This window comes from Culex pipiens, chromosome 1, assembly GCF_016801865.2.
Source record: "Culex pipiens pallens isolate TS chromosome 1, TS_CPP_V2, whole genome shotgun sequence".
NCBI lineage: Eukaryota > Metazoa > Arthropoda > Insecta > Diptera > Culicidae > Culex > Culex pipiens.
The window spans coordinates 66863456-66879558 of NC_068937.1; the positions used below are offsets into that span (position 1 = coordinate 66863456).

Sequence of the window (16103 nt, forward strand, 5' to 3'; positions counted from 1 at the left end):
TTCCGCCCGGGTTCATCTTTGCGTTAACTAAAAAAAAATGAATCGTTTTGGATTAAATGATGATTGAAATTTAGGCGCATGGATCATATCTTTCCACAGCCGGCTGTCTAAGATTAGATCTCAAACAAATATTCGCGCCGGGATAAAAATATAAAATACACTGAAATAATAATAACACGCCCTCGGCAGCAGCATCCGACTGCTTGCTTTGAGAATAAATTTTCAACCCTGTTAAAATAATAAAACCCCACTTAATCTAACCGGGAATTGTCTCAACAGCAGCATCCGATTGCTTGCCTTGAGAATAAAAATCTAACAGTTAACTTCATTTATGCCAATGGTCGTACACAGAAAAAAAAATGTAAATTTACCCAACACTGAAACCATGTTTCAGATGTAAACATGCTGAATGTAAATTTGAAAACTCATGTAAAGAGTTGAATAGCACATAAACAACCTCCATGTAAATTGAGATTCAATGTAACACTTGAATCTCATGTAAACGAAACTTTTATTTGGGCAAATCCTAAATTTGAAAGTATGAAAAACATGTAAACGAAAGTTCGATGTAATTTTTTTCAAAATGTAAATACTAAAAGAATGAAAATTTAAAATTGCTGGTATGTTTTGCGAGTGACAGCAAAAGCGAAACACAAAATCAAATCGATTCAATATTATGTTTGGTGTGCAGCGAAGCGGAAGTGTTTAAAAGTACCAGCGTCAAATGTCAAGCTGCGATTGAGTCAAAACAAAACATGTTGTTTGTTTTGGTAATCAGTGAAAATTTAATGTTGTTTGGTTGCCTCCTTATTGGCTGATGTTCTTAGTGATTTGTTTTGATTGTTTTGGTGCCGGATCTATTTCGGAAGATATCCGCAGCAAGTTTGTACTGATTTGACGTTTGCTGGGGGAAGTCGAAACATTTGGTTACTACTTGTAAAAGACGATTAAGTTGATTCCAAAAACCCGTTGTCGACATAATTTTGATCAGTTTCTGCCTTCTGGAACTTTTTATACAAATGAAGCAAGATTTTAGCCGGTAGCGGACCATCCAGCAAATTCAAAAATCTCAACTCACAATATTACAACTTGCCGGGGTTTCTTGGTGAGTAAACAACACAACCACATCAACTATTTTACAGCTTTGATCTGCTGGAGCAGCTTGACACAAAAGGAAGACACAATTAAACCACTGTGCCAGGGCCTGGTGAAAGTTACCTTACTCAGGTTGCAGGCCGGAAATGAAAAATCTATATCGTTGTGTCCCCTGAAGCCTATCAACCAGAACTCGTCGAGCATCAGCTGGAAGATTGAGACTGATTCCCTCCAACGAGCTGAACCAATGCACTCCGAGGGCTTCTTGGTGAACATCCGCACTGGGAATAGTTTTAAAAACATCTCGCGATGGTAAGGATTGTTCCGGCTCTGCACAAGCTGTAAGGTAATATTTTTTTTTACAATAACAATCAAATTCCATAAAAACGGTGGAAGAATCTAAAATTGTCTAAAAATATTTCTCTTACAAAATTGTTACTATTACGAGATCCACGACAACGTATCATTTTAGCACTTTTCTCTTTGACAGAGAGAATTAGACGCCCTGAGACGCCTGAGACTGAAAATCAAGCAAAACAATGTAAATGAACCAAAACCGAAGTGTAAACAAAGAGTCTGTCCCGCTCGTTCCTAGTGTAAACATCCACTGACGTAAGCTGGACAGACTGTTTGATTACACTTCGGCTTTGGTCCCTTTACATAGTTTTGCTTGAAATGTAAATCATTTCATTTTAAATAAATTTGAATCGCGAAATATTGATTTTTTAAAGATTTAAATTATTGTCGTTTTAAATTTTGTGTCCCGATTTACCCTGACCCAGAGTGCCTATATTTCAGATGCTAGTTTTATATATCCAAACAATTGTAACAAAGAAATCTTTCGGTCCAACTCTGATCGCTGAAGGCGAAGTAAAATGGCGTTATCTTGAGCAAGAACATCTATTAAATCCCAAAATTTCTACCCACAACTCCTCTTCTTCTTGTTGCGCTCTTCTCTGCGCTCTTCTTTCCGCTCTTCCTTGCGCTTTTCTTAGCGCTGTTCTTTGAGCTTTTCTTCCTCTCACCCCTCGCTCCTTCGCTACTCACGCTCGCCCGCTACAGCATCCTCCACGTGCGCCGCTCTGCGGCTGCTTCCACGTCCTCTTATTCTTTCTCCGCCGGCGACCAGGTTCCCACGATCTCCGTACGTGCCACGCGGCCGCACGCCGCCTCCGGCAGCCTTTGATGGCTCTGGCAGGTTGGACCGGATTGAGGTTCCAGCCCGAATCGTTCCCTGAATGCCACGCGATACAAATCCGAGCGCTTGTGATGACTCTCGCGCCGATGTTCTGAATGGCCGATCCCCACCAGCCTTGACGTGCAGAATCCAGCTCCAGAACCTTGCGGAGGACGAGCTTAGATGAGCCAAGAGCGGATTCGTAATTTTCACAATAAGTCCCTGAAATTCAACCGGATTAATCACTTGCCACACTCCAAGCCTTTTTCTTCTTCTTACCTTCAAGGGAGGGTCTTTTGATGGCTGATTTGTGGATGTGTTCTGCTCGGGCTTGTCCTGCTGCGCGGTGTGGTCCCTTATTTCGTCGCCTTCTCCGATCGTGCGATTTGATCGTTTCTGTGCTTTGAGGATAAGTTTTAGTTTTTTCGCACGACGCCATCTTGTTGTTTAGTCTTACCCGCTGATTCCTGGCTCCCTTCTGGCCAAATTCGTCGTCGCTTCCCGTTCGGGGTGTTTCGCGTGTCCCGGCCCATGGGGGCGGGGTGTTCCGCGGCAAATCCCGCGTCCGATCCGTCACGTTCCGGCCTCTCTAACCAGAACTATCACTTGCCCGGATTTTGCTCGGACGTCCAGCTGGCCAAAGGGTTCGGCCGTCGTCGTGACGGGGAACCTTGCCGACCATGCACCCGCCACTTTCGCACTTCCGTCGGTGACGCGAATCACCGATCAAACGATCGACACGTTTTTGACGGCCACCTTGTGCACGTCGGCACGACGAAGTGCACCCTTCACGCCGGGCCAAATCAGACTACCCTCTCCTGCTCGCTTGTGGTTTGCTCGGTTTGCTGTAGCCAGGCCCGTGCTACTGACGTAGCTTGCTGAAGCCGCCACCAAATGTTTGGTGGCGCTGTTTCGGGAATAACATTTCAGAGGGTCACAAATCAAAATATAATAAGTCTTATTTATTTTTTTGGAAAATAATCCTGTAGCTGCTCATATTGATTCTTTTCATTAAAATAAACCATAAATGCCGCCACCAACAATATATGTTTAGCATCAGGTCTCAGGCAAAGCTTCCCAGCAGGTGTCTTTTTCAAATCCTCTGAAATGTCTTCCGCAAATTCTTATTTGGCCAATGAACTTACAGATCATCATAATTAGGGTTAGTGAAATTTCACGATTTCGCGGACAGCGTGAAATCCGCGAAATTTGGCTTTTTCCGCGAAATCCCGTGAAATTTTATGTTTGTATGAAAATGTAACGATTTTTCATAAAATAACTTATCAAACTCAAAAAGGAATAAAAATAATGTCATGAACTACTGTAGAATTGAGCGAGTGAATACCCTGGTTTTATTACTAATATAAGGTTAATGATTTTTGACGGTTTCGTAGACGGCGTGAAATTCGTTAAATTTATCAATTTTCTCGAATCATTGAATGCAAATATGGGCAAAAAAAATAAAAATGTTGAAATAACAAGCCATAGTTTCAACATTTGCATGGAAAAAGGGTTTTAAAATGCATTTTACACTAGTTCAGTAGTTTTGCAATCATTAGTTTTCAAAAAATGTAAGATCTGACGAAAACAAAAATTTTAGCAAAAAAAAAACATTTTGCGATAACAAACATCGACAATTTTCAAAAATTCGAAAGATTTTTAAAACAACCCAAACATTCTTAAAATGATCCCAAACATTCTAAAAATGGAATGAAAAACGCAGGGGAATGAATTTAAAATTTATTTTAGCTGATCCATTGAAATGTTTAACGGTGCACATCAACCAGAGTTTTTGCACCCAGATTTTTGTTACAGACATTTTAGTATCTTCAAAACTACGGTCACTATCGACATATTTTTTTATTCATCCCCTAAAGTACTGTCCACAAAGTAATTTACAACAAAGTTTGGCCAATTTTACAATCTCGATGTTGCAGGATTGGGTCCGTAAGTTTGACAATTTTGGAATAAGAAGACAACAACTTCCTTCGTTGCTGTGCACCCTTAAGTTTTTCGAAAAAATATTTTTTTGTCCCCTGATTTTTCGGGCCAACTTCGAAGGGATGGGGAGGGGGGGGGGGGAGACAAAAACTTTTAATAAAATTTGTACTAGCCTAACAACTTAATAAATATTTCGTTTTCGTTTTCGTTTTACGGAGCAAGGTGGGGGACGCGGCCTCAAGTCAATCCAAGTCCGGTTTCTTGTGGAAAAAAGGGTAGTGGCCGAACTAGTATTGCATACAAAATGAACACCACCGGAAGATATAGAGGATCGGGAGGGGGAAGGTGAAAGAAAATTAGTGTAGGTGTGAGTGGTAAGAACTTGGATTGATTGAACGGTTACGTTTATCTAAATTTAAAACCTAATAAAGGAACTCTAAAGCAGTTATTCAAAAAAAAAAAAAGCAAAACACTATTATGCATTCCAACTCTAAATGGAATCAAAAAATCGCACTGGAAAACGAAAGATAAAATAACTTGTTTATGGAATACAAATCTCGATGTTAAAACCTCTAAACGGGGTCCTCGTCCTGTCACGTCCGTCAGTAGTCTTGTCGTACATTGCACCTAGAAGCATTTCTGCCAAAACCTTAACTAAACTATCTGAAATAACTTTAATCTTAAATCCGCAAAATTTTTAGTTACAAAGCCAAACATTCCTTTATCTTGCCTTTAAACCTGTCTTGCCGCTTCCAAAACCAATAAACATAAATGAACAGTTCCAGGCGTCGACGTGAACAGTTAAACAGGCGTCGTGAATGAGAAAATAGACGACCATTTCGTGCCTTCCATTTCATTAGGGCATATAACTCTTGTAAACAAGAGTGTAACCCTCTCACACTATATGAAAACTATCATTTAAGTGAAAGGGACACACTATTCTGCTCACAAAACCCATGCGCCCTTTTGAAATGTTAGGCTCCATTTGATCGTCAAAACTCCAGTAGATCCTCGATTCGCAACAATGGTCGATACAACCATAATCCGAGAACCGTTAGTTCAACAGATTAACGAATTTTGTCCGATATCATTTCATTATTGATTGATCGAGACGCTATGGCAACTTTGAAAAATCAGAACAGTACTCAACATGAATGAAAATTAACGATTCTGGCTGTATTACTTGCCCCGCTGACTGCCTAATGTAATTCTGATAATTGTTATCTTTAATCTAATTCCTAAAATTACTAAATGTAAAATCTTCAAAGACCCTAATGGGAATGGGATTTCGGCCAGAGGTAAACGGAAAACACGCGGTTTTACAGAGCGAAAAGAAAAACGATGTTTATTGAGCGAGCGATACTTTTGGAATGAGCGATCTGTCAAATCTGTCAACCTAGCGGAAATGCAACCCAGGGGTGCGCAAAAGCCTACAAACTACCCGTTACTGAAACTGCCCCCAACACCCCTGCTCAGTTTCTGGAACTCTTCAGTCCCAGCTCGTCCCGAAGTCGTGCAAAAGCTGCAGAAGGCAACCCTTTTGTCATGATATCGGCTAGTTGTTGATCAGTTGGGATGTACTTTACCGAAATCTTCTCCTCCTGAACCAGCTCGCGGATAAAGTTGAACTTTATATCCACGTGCTTCATGCGTCGACTGTCACGTGGCTCTTCAGCCACCCTGATGCACGACTGGTTGTCCTCAAAGTAAGTCACAGCGCCGCCGATAACTACTCCGAAGTCCTCCAACAATCTGCGTAGCCACACTCCTTCACACGCAGCGTTACACAGAGCCACAAACTCCGCTTCAGTTGAAGACAACGCCACACTTTGCTGCTTGCGCGTCTGCCAGGCCACAGTGCCTCCGAAGACTCGGAAAGCGTAGCCGGAGATGGAACGACGGTCGTTGACGTCATTCCCCCAATCCGCGTCGCAGTACGCCAACAGCTCCTTCTCGTCGTCGCCGCCGTTGAACTCCAGACCGACGTCCAAAGTTCCTTTCACGTACCGTAGAACTCGCTTCAGATAGCTCCAATGCTGGTCCGTCGGGCAGTTCTGGTACTGGCTGAACAGATTCACGGCAGCGCAGAGATCCGGACGCGTTGTCTGGCTGACGTAGTTCAAGCATCCCACCAGCTCCCGGTATGGCTTGCTCGTCCTCTCTGCTTCTTCTCCTTTGTTCAACTTTAGGTGGCACTCGAGGGGTGTCGCTGCCGGCTTGCAGTCGTCCATTGCAAACCGCTGGAGAAGACCTTCAAGGTACTGCTTCTGCGAGATTCTCATGGCGCGCTTCTCCACGTTCCTCTCGATGGTCATCCCGAGGAAGCTGCTCACCTCGCCGAGGTCGGACATCTCGAACTCCTTCGCTAGCTTTGCCTTCACTTGGAGAATCGCTTGTTTGTACTTGCTTCCGATGAGAATATCATCCACGTACAGTAGGAGGAACAGTTGGCGACCTTCCTCTCCTTTGACGTACAGGCACGGGTCGTTCTCGCTTCTGGAGAACCCGAGCTCGAGCACAAACTTGTGGAACCTTTCGTTCCACGTCCGGGATGCCTGCTTCAAACCGTACAGGGCACGGTTAAGACGACAGACGAGACCTGGCTTCACTTGGAGACCCTCGGGCGGAACCATGTAGATCTCTTCCTGTAGCGTTCCGTTCAGGAAAGCAGTTTTCACGTCCATCTGGTGGACCTCGAAGCGTTGTTGGTTCGCCACCGCCAGCAGCATCCGCACCGTATCCATTCTCGCAACCGGTGAGTACGTCTCCAGGTAATCAAATCCGTACCGTTGCGTGAACCCGCGCGCCACCAGACGCGCCTTGTACCGAACCGGGTCACCGCTTCCACTCCGCTTGATCTTGAAGATCCACTTGCACGTGATCGGTTTTCTGCCTTCAGGGAGCTTGGTGAGCGTCCACGTCTTGTTCTTCTGGTGCGACAGCATCTCCTCGTGAACCGCCGCCTGCCAGTGCTGCCAGTCGTCCCGCTTTCTCAAGGCTTCCAGCGTGTCCGGAAAGTTGTCGACGAAACTGGACGCATTCAGTGCGTAGGCAGCGTAGTTCATCTCGTAGTCCTGGTGCCACTGTGGAGCCGCCTTCGAGCGCACTGGTCTTCCCGGTGTTCTTCCGGCGGGACTGGCAGGAACAACCGCTGGCGGTGCTGCCTCCCCTGCTGAAGTCTCGTCCGCTTCACGAACACTGCGGTCAAGCTCCACATCCGGACCTCGATCCGGCTCGTCGTCTTCGTCGTCGCTTTCGTATCTTCTGAGCGAGATCACGCCGTCTTCCGGCGTCTCGGCATCGCTCTCCTGGATAGTAGCAATCTTGACCGACTCATCCACGACGACGTCTCTCATCGCAACCACCGTTGCGCTTTCGGGGTCCCAGACTCTGTAGCCGTTGCAGTGGTAGCCCAGAAAAATCCCCTTCCACGTTTTGCGGTCTAGCTTCTTACGGTTCTCCTTCGGTACGTGGCAGTACGCAGGGCTACCCCAGACTTTCATGGCGGACACGTCAGGTTTGCGGCCCTCCCACAGTTCAAATGGTGTCTTACCTTCTTCGATGGCGCTCGCTGGGCTGCGGTTTACCAGGTACGCAGCAGTCTCGACGGCCTCGCCCCAGAACTTCGTATCCACTTGTGCGTCGAACAGCATCGACCGAGCCTTCTCCATCGCCGTGCGATTGAACCGTTCACTTATGCCGTTCTGCTCTGGCGTGTACGGCACGGTGAACTGCATCTGGATACCCTTCTGTCGGCAAAACTCCTCGAAGTTCTTGTTGTGGTACTCACCGCCATTGTCGCAGCGAAGGCGCGAGATCTTGACACCGAACTTCGCTGTAACCATCGCTTCATACAGCTGGAAGTACTCGAACACCTGGTCCTTCGACTGCATCGTGTACAACATCGCAAAACGGCTCCAGTCGTCGATGAAACTGACGTAATATCGGCATCCGTCGTGCCCCGCCGGTGATATTGGCCCGCACACGTCCGTGTGCACGATCTCCAGCACGCGCTTGGACCGCCTCCCGGGGCCATCCTCGAACGGCTTCCGGGTCTGCTTCGCTTCGATGCAGGGCTTGCAGTAGATGGTCTCGTCTCCACTTTCGCACTTTTTGATTCCTTCGACCATTTCCTGTTGCACTATCTTCTCGAGATTCTTCGCACCCAGGTGGCCGAAGCGCCGGTGCCAGAGCTCGAAGTTCTTCTTGATCTTACCGCACGAGTACATCGACGACGTTGGCTCACTCGGCGGGTAGAACTCCATCTCGTACTGGCAACCCTTGCGCTTTCCACACGCGACCACTTCAGAGCCCTCAAGCACTTTCACCGCACCGCTTTTGAACACAACCTCCATTCCCGCCATTTCCACTTTGCGGATCGAGAACAGGTTGCAACGGAGACTCGGCGCGTACAGCACTTTCTTCAGGACACACTCACACTCTTCGCCATTGGCCACAGCGATCATCTTGATCGTTCCCGAATACTTCGCAGTCGCGGTCTTGCCGCTCAGTGCCACAGCGATTTCGATTGGCTCAGCCAACAGTTCCATCGATTCGAAGAGGCTTCTATCGTTTGACATGTGCTCTGAAGCACCAGAGTCGGCAAACCACAACACTTTGTTTTTGCTTTCTCCGCACTCGTCAGCAACAAAGCACACACTTCTCTTCTCTTCCTTCTTCTCCTCCGTCATGTTGGCGTTGCCTTTCTTCTTCTCTTTCTTCACTGCACTCTTCTTCGCACACTGCTTTTCCTCCTTCTCTGGGCATTCGGCCGCCTTGTGGCCCACCTGCCCGCACGCGAAGCACTTCCACTTTTTCACTGACGGCTTTCCGACGAAGGCAGCCGGCTCCCGCTTGGGGGTAACCAACTCCACACCTTTTCCTCCGCGCTTGATCTCTTCGTCAAGGAGACGACACTGGACGAACTCCAACGACAGCTGCTCCTCCGCCATTGTTTCCAAGGTCGTCACAACCGTCGCGTAAGCCGTCGACCTCATCGTCAGCAACAAATGGCACACGACGTCGAGGTCGTCCATCTTGGATCCGGTCCCCTTCAGCGCACGGACGATGCGATCAAAGGTTAGGAAATGCTCCCGCAAGCTGCCGCCCTTGTAGCGCAAATCGAGCAGCTGCATCTTCAAGCTCATCCGGCTTGCTGCACTCTTCCGCTCGAACACCTTCAGGAGCTTGTCCCAAATGTCCTTCGGCGTCTTGCAATCGGCCACGTGCTCCAGTTGGTTGTCGTGGATCCTTTCGATGAGCATGGATTTGCACTTTTTGTTACGCCGCCGGCGTTTCTCCAGTGCCTTCAACTTGGCCTCGCGCCGGGCCTCGTCATCCCCCCGGACCGGAGTCAGGGCGGGGTCCTGCTCCAACTCCCGTTCGATACACTCCATCAACTCATGCTCATCAAGCAGCGTGAGCATCCGGATCTTCCACGAAAAGTAGTTGAATCCGTTCAACAACGGCACTCGCGTCTCGGACTTTTCCGAGTCCATCACGACGAACCGATTTTCCCGATTTACAATCCGGCACTCGCGCACTCTGGGCCCATAACCTAATGGGAATGGGATTTCGGCCAGAGGTAAACGGAAAACACGCGGTTTTACAGAGCGAAACGAAAAGCGATGTTTATTGAGCGAGTGATACTTTTGGAATGAGCTATCTGTCAAATTTGTCAACCTAGCGGAAATGCAACCCAGGGGTGCGCAAAAGCCTACAAACTACCCGTTACTGAAACTGCCCCCAACAGACCCTATTTTAATTTTAATTTGGAATTCGAATGAGAAACTATTTTTTCGAAAACTAAGTCCTAACCTAACTCCCACATTCGATAGGGGAAAAGTCACATATGTAGCGGTTTGTTGTACATTTGTGATATTTCCACTATCGGAGAACCTCTTGGTCTCGACGCCAGCTTAACTCACCAGCAGTCGCGTTAGTATTCATTGTACACACGTTGTAAGGACATTTTAAGTTTGCCCAAAATACGCGACTTCTAGATGGTTAAGGATCAGTAGTGCGGTGCCTGTGTGGACGCGCAGTCCTGTTTTTTCGTGTTATTTTCCGTCTCTTTTGTGTCGCTGTTCAAGTGCATGGGGTGATTGGCTATTATAATTAAATAATGGCATCAGTAGTGCGGTGCCTGTGTGGACGCGCAGTCCTGTTTTTTCGTGTTATTTTCCGTCTCTTTTGTGTCGCTGTTCAAGTGCATGGGGTGATTGGCTATTATAATTAAATAATGGCATCAGTAGTGCGGTGCCTGTGTGGACGCGCAGTCCTGTTTTTTCGTGTTATTTTCCGTCTCTTTTGTGTCGCTGTTCGAGTACATGGGGTGATTGGCTATTATAATTAAATAATGGCATCAGTAGTGCGGTGCCTGTGTGGACGCGCAGTCCTGTTTTTTCGTGTTATTTTCCGTCTCTTTTGTGTCGCTGTTCGAGTACATGGGGTGATTGGCTATTATAATTAAATAATGGCATCAGTAGTGCGGTGCCTGTGTGGACGCGCAGTCCTGTTTTTTCGTGTTATTTTCCGTCTCTTTTGTGTCGCTGTTCGAGTACATGGGGTGATTGGCTATTATAATTAAATAATGGCATCAGTAGTGCGGTGCCTGTGTGGACGCGCAGTCCTGTTTTTTCGTGTTATTTTCCGTCTCTTTTGTGTCGCTGTTCGAGTGCATGGGGTGATTGGCTATTATAATTAAATAATGGCATCAGTAGTGCGGTGCCTGTGTGGACGCGCAGTCCTGTTTTTTCGTGTTATTTTCCGTCTCTTTTGTGTCACTGTTCGAGTACATGGGGTGATTGGCTATTATAATTAAATAATGGCATCAGTAGTGCGGTGCCTGTGTGGACGCGCAGTCCTGTTTTTTCGTGTTATTTTCCGTCTCTTTTGTGTCGCTGTTCGAGTACATGGGGTGATTGGCTATTATAATTAAATAATGGCATCAGTAGTGCGGTGCCTGTGTGGACGCGCAGTCCTGTTTTTCGTGTTATTTTCCGTCTCTTTTGTGTCGCTGTTCGAGTACATGGGGTGATTGGCTATTATAATTAAATAATGGCATCAGTAGTGCGGTGCCTGTGTGGACGCGCAGTCCTGTTTTTTTCGTGTTATTTTCCGTCTCTTTTGTGTCGCTGTTCAAGTGCATGGGGTGATTGGCTATTATAATTAAATAATGGCATCAGTAGTGCGGTGCCTGTGTGGACGCGCAGTCCTGTTTTTTCGTGTTATTTTCCGTCTCTTTTGTGTCGCTGTTCGAGTACATGGGGTGATTGGCTATTATAATTAAATAATGGCATCAGTAGTGCGGTGCCTGTGTGGACGCGCAGTCCTGTTTTTTCGTGTTATTTTCCGTCTCTTTTGTGTCGCTGTTCGAGTACATGGGGTGATTGGCTATTATAATTAAATAATAGCATCAGTAGTGCGGTGCCTGTGTGGACGCGCAGTCCTGTTTTTTCGTGTTATTTTCCGTCTCTTTTGTGTCGCTGTTCGAGTACATGGGGTGATTGGCTATTATAATTAAATAATGGCATCAGTAGTGCGGTGCCTGTGTGGACGCGCAGTCCTGTTTTTTCGTGTTATTTTCCGTCTCTTTTGTGTCGCTGTTCAAGTGCATGGGGTGATTGGCTATTATAATTAAATAATGGCATCAGTAGTGCGGTGCCTGTGTGGACGCGCAGTCCTGTTTTTTCGTGTTATTTTCCGTCTCTTTTGTGTCACTGTTCGAGTACATGGGGTGATTGGCTATTATAATTAAATAATAGCATCAGTAGTGCGGTGCCTGTGTGGACGCGCAGTCCTGTTTTTTCGTGTTATTTTCCGTCTCTTTTGTGTCGCTGTTCGAGTACATGGGGTGATTGGCTATTATAATTAAATAATGGCATCAGTAGTGTGGTGCTTTTCGGGACGCGCAGTTCTGTTTTTTTTTACCTTCTTTTTTTTTCATTGTTTTTTTTCCACTCGCGTTCGTTGGCCGATGAGTTTTTATGTGTTGTTCTCTATTTATAGTTTTCTATAAAAACGTACCTATTTTTTTTTAGACTAGCAAGTCGTATTGCTGGATTAAGCCCTTTCTATATCATTTCAATAATCATTTCAATAAATTAAGCCCTTCCTACATCACCGTTGATCGGAAGGCACGCCGACGGAGAATTTCTGGAGAATCGCGGTCGAATTAATACTATATTTAAATCCCTAGATAGCTATCTTTCCGCAGCCGGCTGCCTAAGATTTTTAAAATTTCAACCGATAAACAAATTGCTTATGGTCGCATCACCTACCACAGTGAATCCTGACCTCATACCCATCTTACTAACCCCTCAAAACTCATGTGATACTTTGTCGGAGACGCAGTCGATTTGGCGGTCCCATCACTCAAGTATCGGACTAACATTCCCATCCACTTCCCCGTGTCTTACCTCTGGTCGTGGCCGGCGTCGGTATTGATCAGCATGATAGGGACCTTTGAAAATTGCGAAGGGGTGATGATTGGTTCCTACTTTTCATCTGTGGTCCACGGAGCAATGTTTGGGGGTCCTGGTCAATAACGAAGTAGCAGCTACGGGTAGACACCAATGCTATGCTATGCTATGCTAATACGCGACTTCTAGATGGTTAAGCCAAAAGACATCGATAAGCCTTGGTGCTACGGCAAAGCGGGTTCTCATCAGCATGGAACGATATCCATTGTGTTAATAAAATGGAAGTTTTAACAGTATTTGGAACAATACAATTAAACCCTCAATTTCATTACCATGACGGAACTATCCATGCCCCTTGACAAAATGAGTACTATAACGATCTATATAATACTCCCCTGGCAAGGCCCAAGGCCTAACAACTTAATAAATATTTCACCCAAAAAGAAAAGAAATTTTATTAGTTTTCAATTAAAAAGCTTGATTATATAAGTGTGTCAAGTTGATATGAACCATTTGAAGAAATGTTGAGATTTTTTAGTTTTTTAGAAACTAGCAAAATTTAGTAATATTTTCATTCGCTGTACTAAAAATTTTAGTGCTATTTTATTTGAAAGGTATAGTTTTGAAAGAAATTAAAAAAATCAAGGTTTGTTTTATTCAAAATAAAATTAAGAGTATTTTTTTATTTTTGGAATCATATTTTAAAAACATAACAATTTTTTTTGGGCCTGTTAAATTTTATCGATATTTGTTTATTTGGGTAGATGATTCCCTTGAAAGTTAAAAAATACTCCTTTTTTGTTTTCTCTTCTCATTTAGAATAAAAATTAAGATTTTGTTAAAAATGTTGATAAATTTAGTTTTTGAAAAATGAGCTTGAACCCTTAAAAATATGTTTAATGGGCTAAATGACGCAGAAAATTCAATTTATTTTACTCATTTTGACTGAACAAATCTAGCTTTGATATGAAATTCAATAAAATGTAAAATGATATAACAGAAGCAAATTAGCGAAAACATTTGAGCTTTGTTAGTCGAATATTAAAAGAGCAGTTCAGTAAATGAGAATACGCGTGCCCTACTCATTTTGTTTCAAAAAATATATAGAGCCCATCCCATAATCAGGAGGATTTTTTTTTTAATTGGAAGAATTTTTTTGTCGCATTCAAATTTAGTAATTTTTTTTTTACATAATAATACATAATGAAGCATAAAAAGTAGTTTCTGTGATTTAAACATAGGATTTTCAGAGTTATTTTAACATTTTTCAAGTTCCGCGAAATTTGCGTGAAATTTGGTGTTTTGAAATTGAGGTCCCCGTGAAATTTGCAATTTTCGAGCGTGAAAAATCACTAAGCCTAATCATAATGTTAATTTAAATCTGCAATTTGAGGCGGTTGGACTCAACCATGTTGTTGGGAAACCTTAAGAGCGAGTCCACGAACAGGGCATAGCCCATTGTTAGGGACGTTATGGGGCTCACGTTGTGAGGCTTTACAAAAAAGCATGTTTTTGAGTCAAACAAACCAACTTCTATGGTACCCCGTGGTTTGAATGTGTTGGTAAATTTTAGACAAGAAAGCCAAAACAGCTGTTTTTAGACATAAATGTTCAAATTTAGAAACTAATTTTGTTGTTTTGTGTCTATTCCTACTGAAACAAATTAAAAAATATTCAAATATTGTGCAAAAACATTGCTAAAATCACTTCTCAATTCACCCCATGTGTCTCGATTTGCCCCGGATAATGGTACACATTTAATTTCATTTTAACTAACGAAACAAAAATAAAGATAAAAAATATTTTCGTCTTTTCGATTTTGCGCCCTTTTTGTCATGTTACTCCCAATAATTTTGACACTAGACACCAAAACTTCGGTACTTTTTAGGCTTCAGTGACATTGTATGCAGATGACAGCCGAAGCATCCCCGTGGCTGTAGCCTGTAGCCGTGGACGCGAAATTTCTCCGTCGCGCTCTCTTTTTTTCTCGCTCTCGCAGGCTTGCCTCGTCCGTGGTGGTGACGTTTCCCGGTGCGACCAAGTTGACATCAGCTCGGGGCAAATTTGCGCGATACAAACATTTTTCAAGCGACCGAGGGGTGATTGCACCGATTTACTTGCAGACTTTTCACAAAATTATGCAGACTTAGACTAAACATTACACAATCCCTAAAAAAATCAGGCGTCCCGTTATCAGGGATGACATTGGGTCCGAGGGGTGAGATTGGGTCATACAAATTTCCGCATTTTTGTATGACCCAATCTCACCCTCAGACCTAATGTCACCCCTGATGATGGTCCTAACGACGTCCTTAACAAATAGTTTTGCTATAGCTCTTAAAATGGTTCTGAAAACTCAGTGCAGATTTTTCGTCTAATCATACAGATTTTGTTTACACAATCCAATTTTGCAATCCTAAAAAGCATTTTCAGTCGCGGGTAGTTGACATTTTTCTGCGCGAACTGTCACCACCATGACCCAGAAAAAAATTGTTTTTGTTGTTGCGCCATCATTCCCGCCTGCTGTGACTGAATTTTTTTGATATGCAAGTTTGTTTGGTTTTATTTTTGTGATAATTCACAATAATTATTATTCGCTTTTTTCAGCTAGCATTTCACGAACCTTGCCGTGGAGAACAAAAGTGCTTTTCTCCGCGAATCGTAGAACAGTGCGGGCACGCATCCTTTGGAAAAATTGTGAAGTGCTCTAATAAACAATGATAGAGACGCTGCTGCTCCGCTGCCAGCTCTCCGGCTGGGTCACCTTGATCGTGACCAACCCAAAGTACCCGGACATGATCCTGTCCTCGTCGCGCGACGTGACCCTGATCGTGTGGAAGCTGACCCGGGACGACGCCAGCTACGGCATCCCGCAGAAGCGCCTGTACGGCCACTCGCACTTCAGCAGCGGCGTCGTGTTGTCCTCGGACGGTAACTACGCCCTGTCCTTCTCCTGAGACAAGACCCTCCGTCTGTGGGACTTGGCCGCCGGCAAGTCGATCCGCCGCTTCGAAGATCATACCAAGAACGTCCTGTCGTTTGCGTTTTCCGTGGACAACCGTCAGATCGTATCCGGCTCGCGCGACAAGACCGTCAAGCTGTGGAACACGCTCGCCGAGTGCAAGTAGGACCAGGAGGACGGTCACTTCGACTGGTTGTTCTGTGTGCGCTTCTCGCCGGACCACTCCAACCCGATCATCGTGTCCGCCTTTTGGGATCGCACCGTAGGTCTGGAATCTGGCCAATTGAATGCTGAAGATTGACCATCTGGGCTGTGGCTACCTCAACTCGGTGTCCGTGTCGCCCGACGGTTCCCTGCACACGTCCGGCGGTAAGGATTGCAAGGCGTTCCTTTGGGGTCTGAACGATGGCAAGCATCTGCACACGCTGGAGCATCAACGCGATCTGATTTTTGGCGGACCAATACAGTCTGTGCGTCGCCTACGTCTCGTCGATCAAGATCTGGA

General features: G+C 45.0%; 1 protein-coding gene and 1 pseudogene across 1 annotated transcript in view; both read left to right on the plus strand.

Annotated features, from left to right (window-relative positions):
* The window catches only part of LOC120432044 (uncharacterized), a 382988-nt gene that overhangs the window by 73105 nt on the left and 293780 nt on the right, over window positions 1–16103 (plus strand).
* LOC120429708 (guanine nucleotide-binding protein subunit beta-like protein) lies at window positions 14921–16099 on the plus strand (annotated as a pseudogene).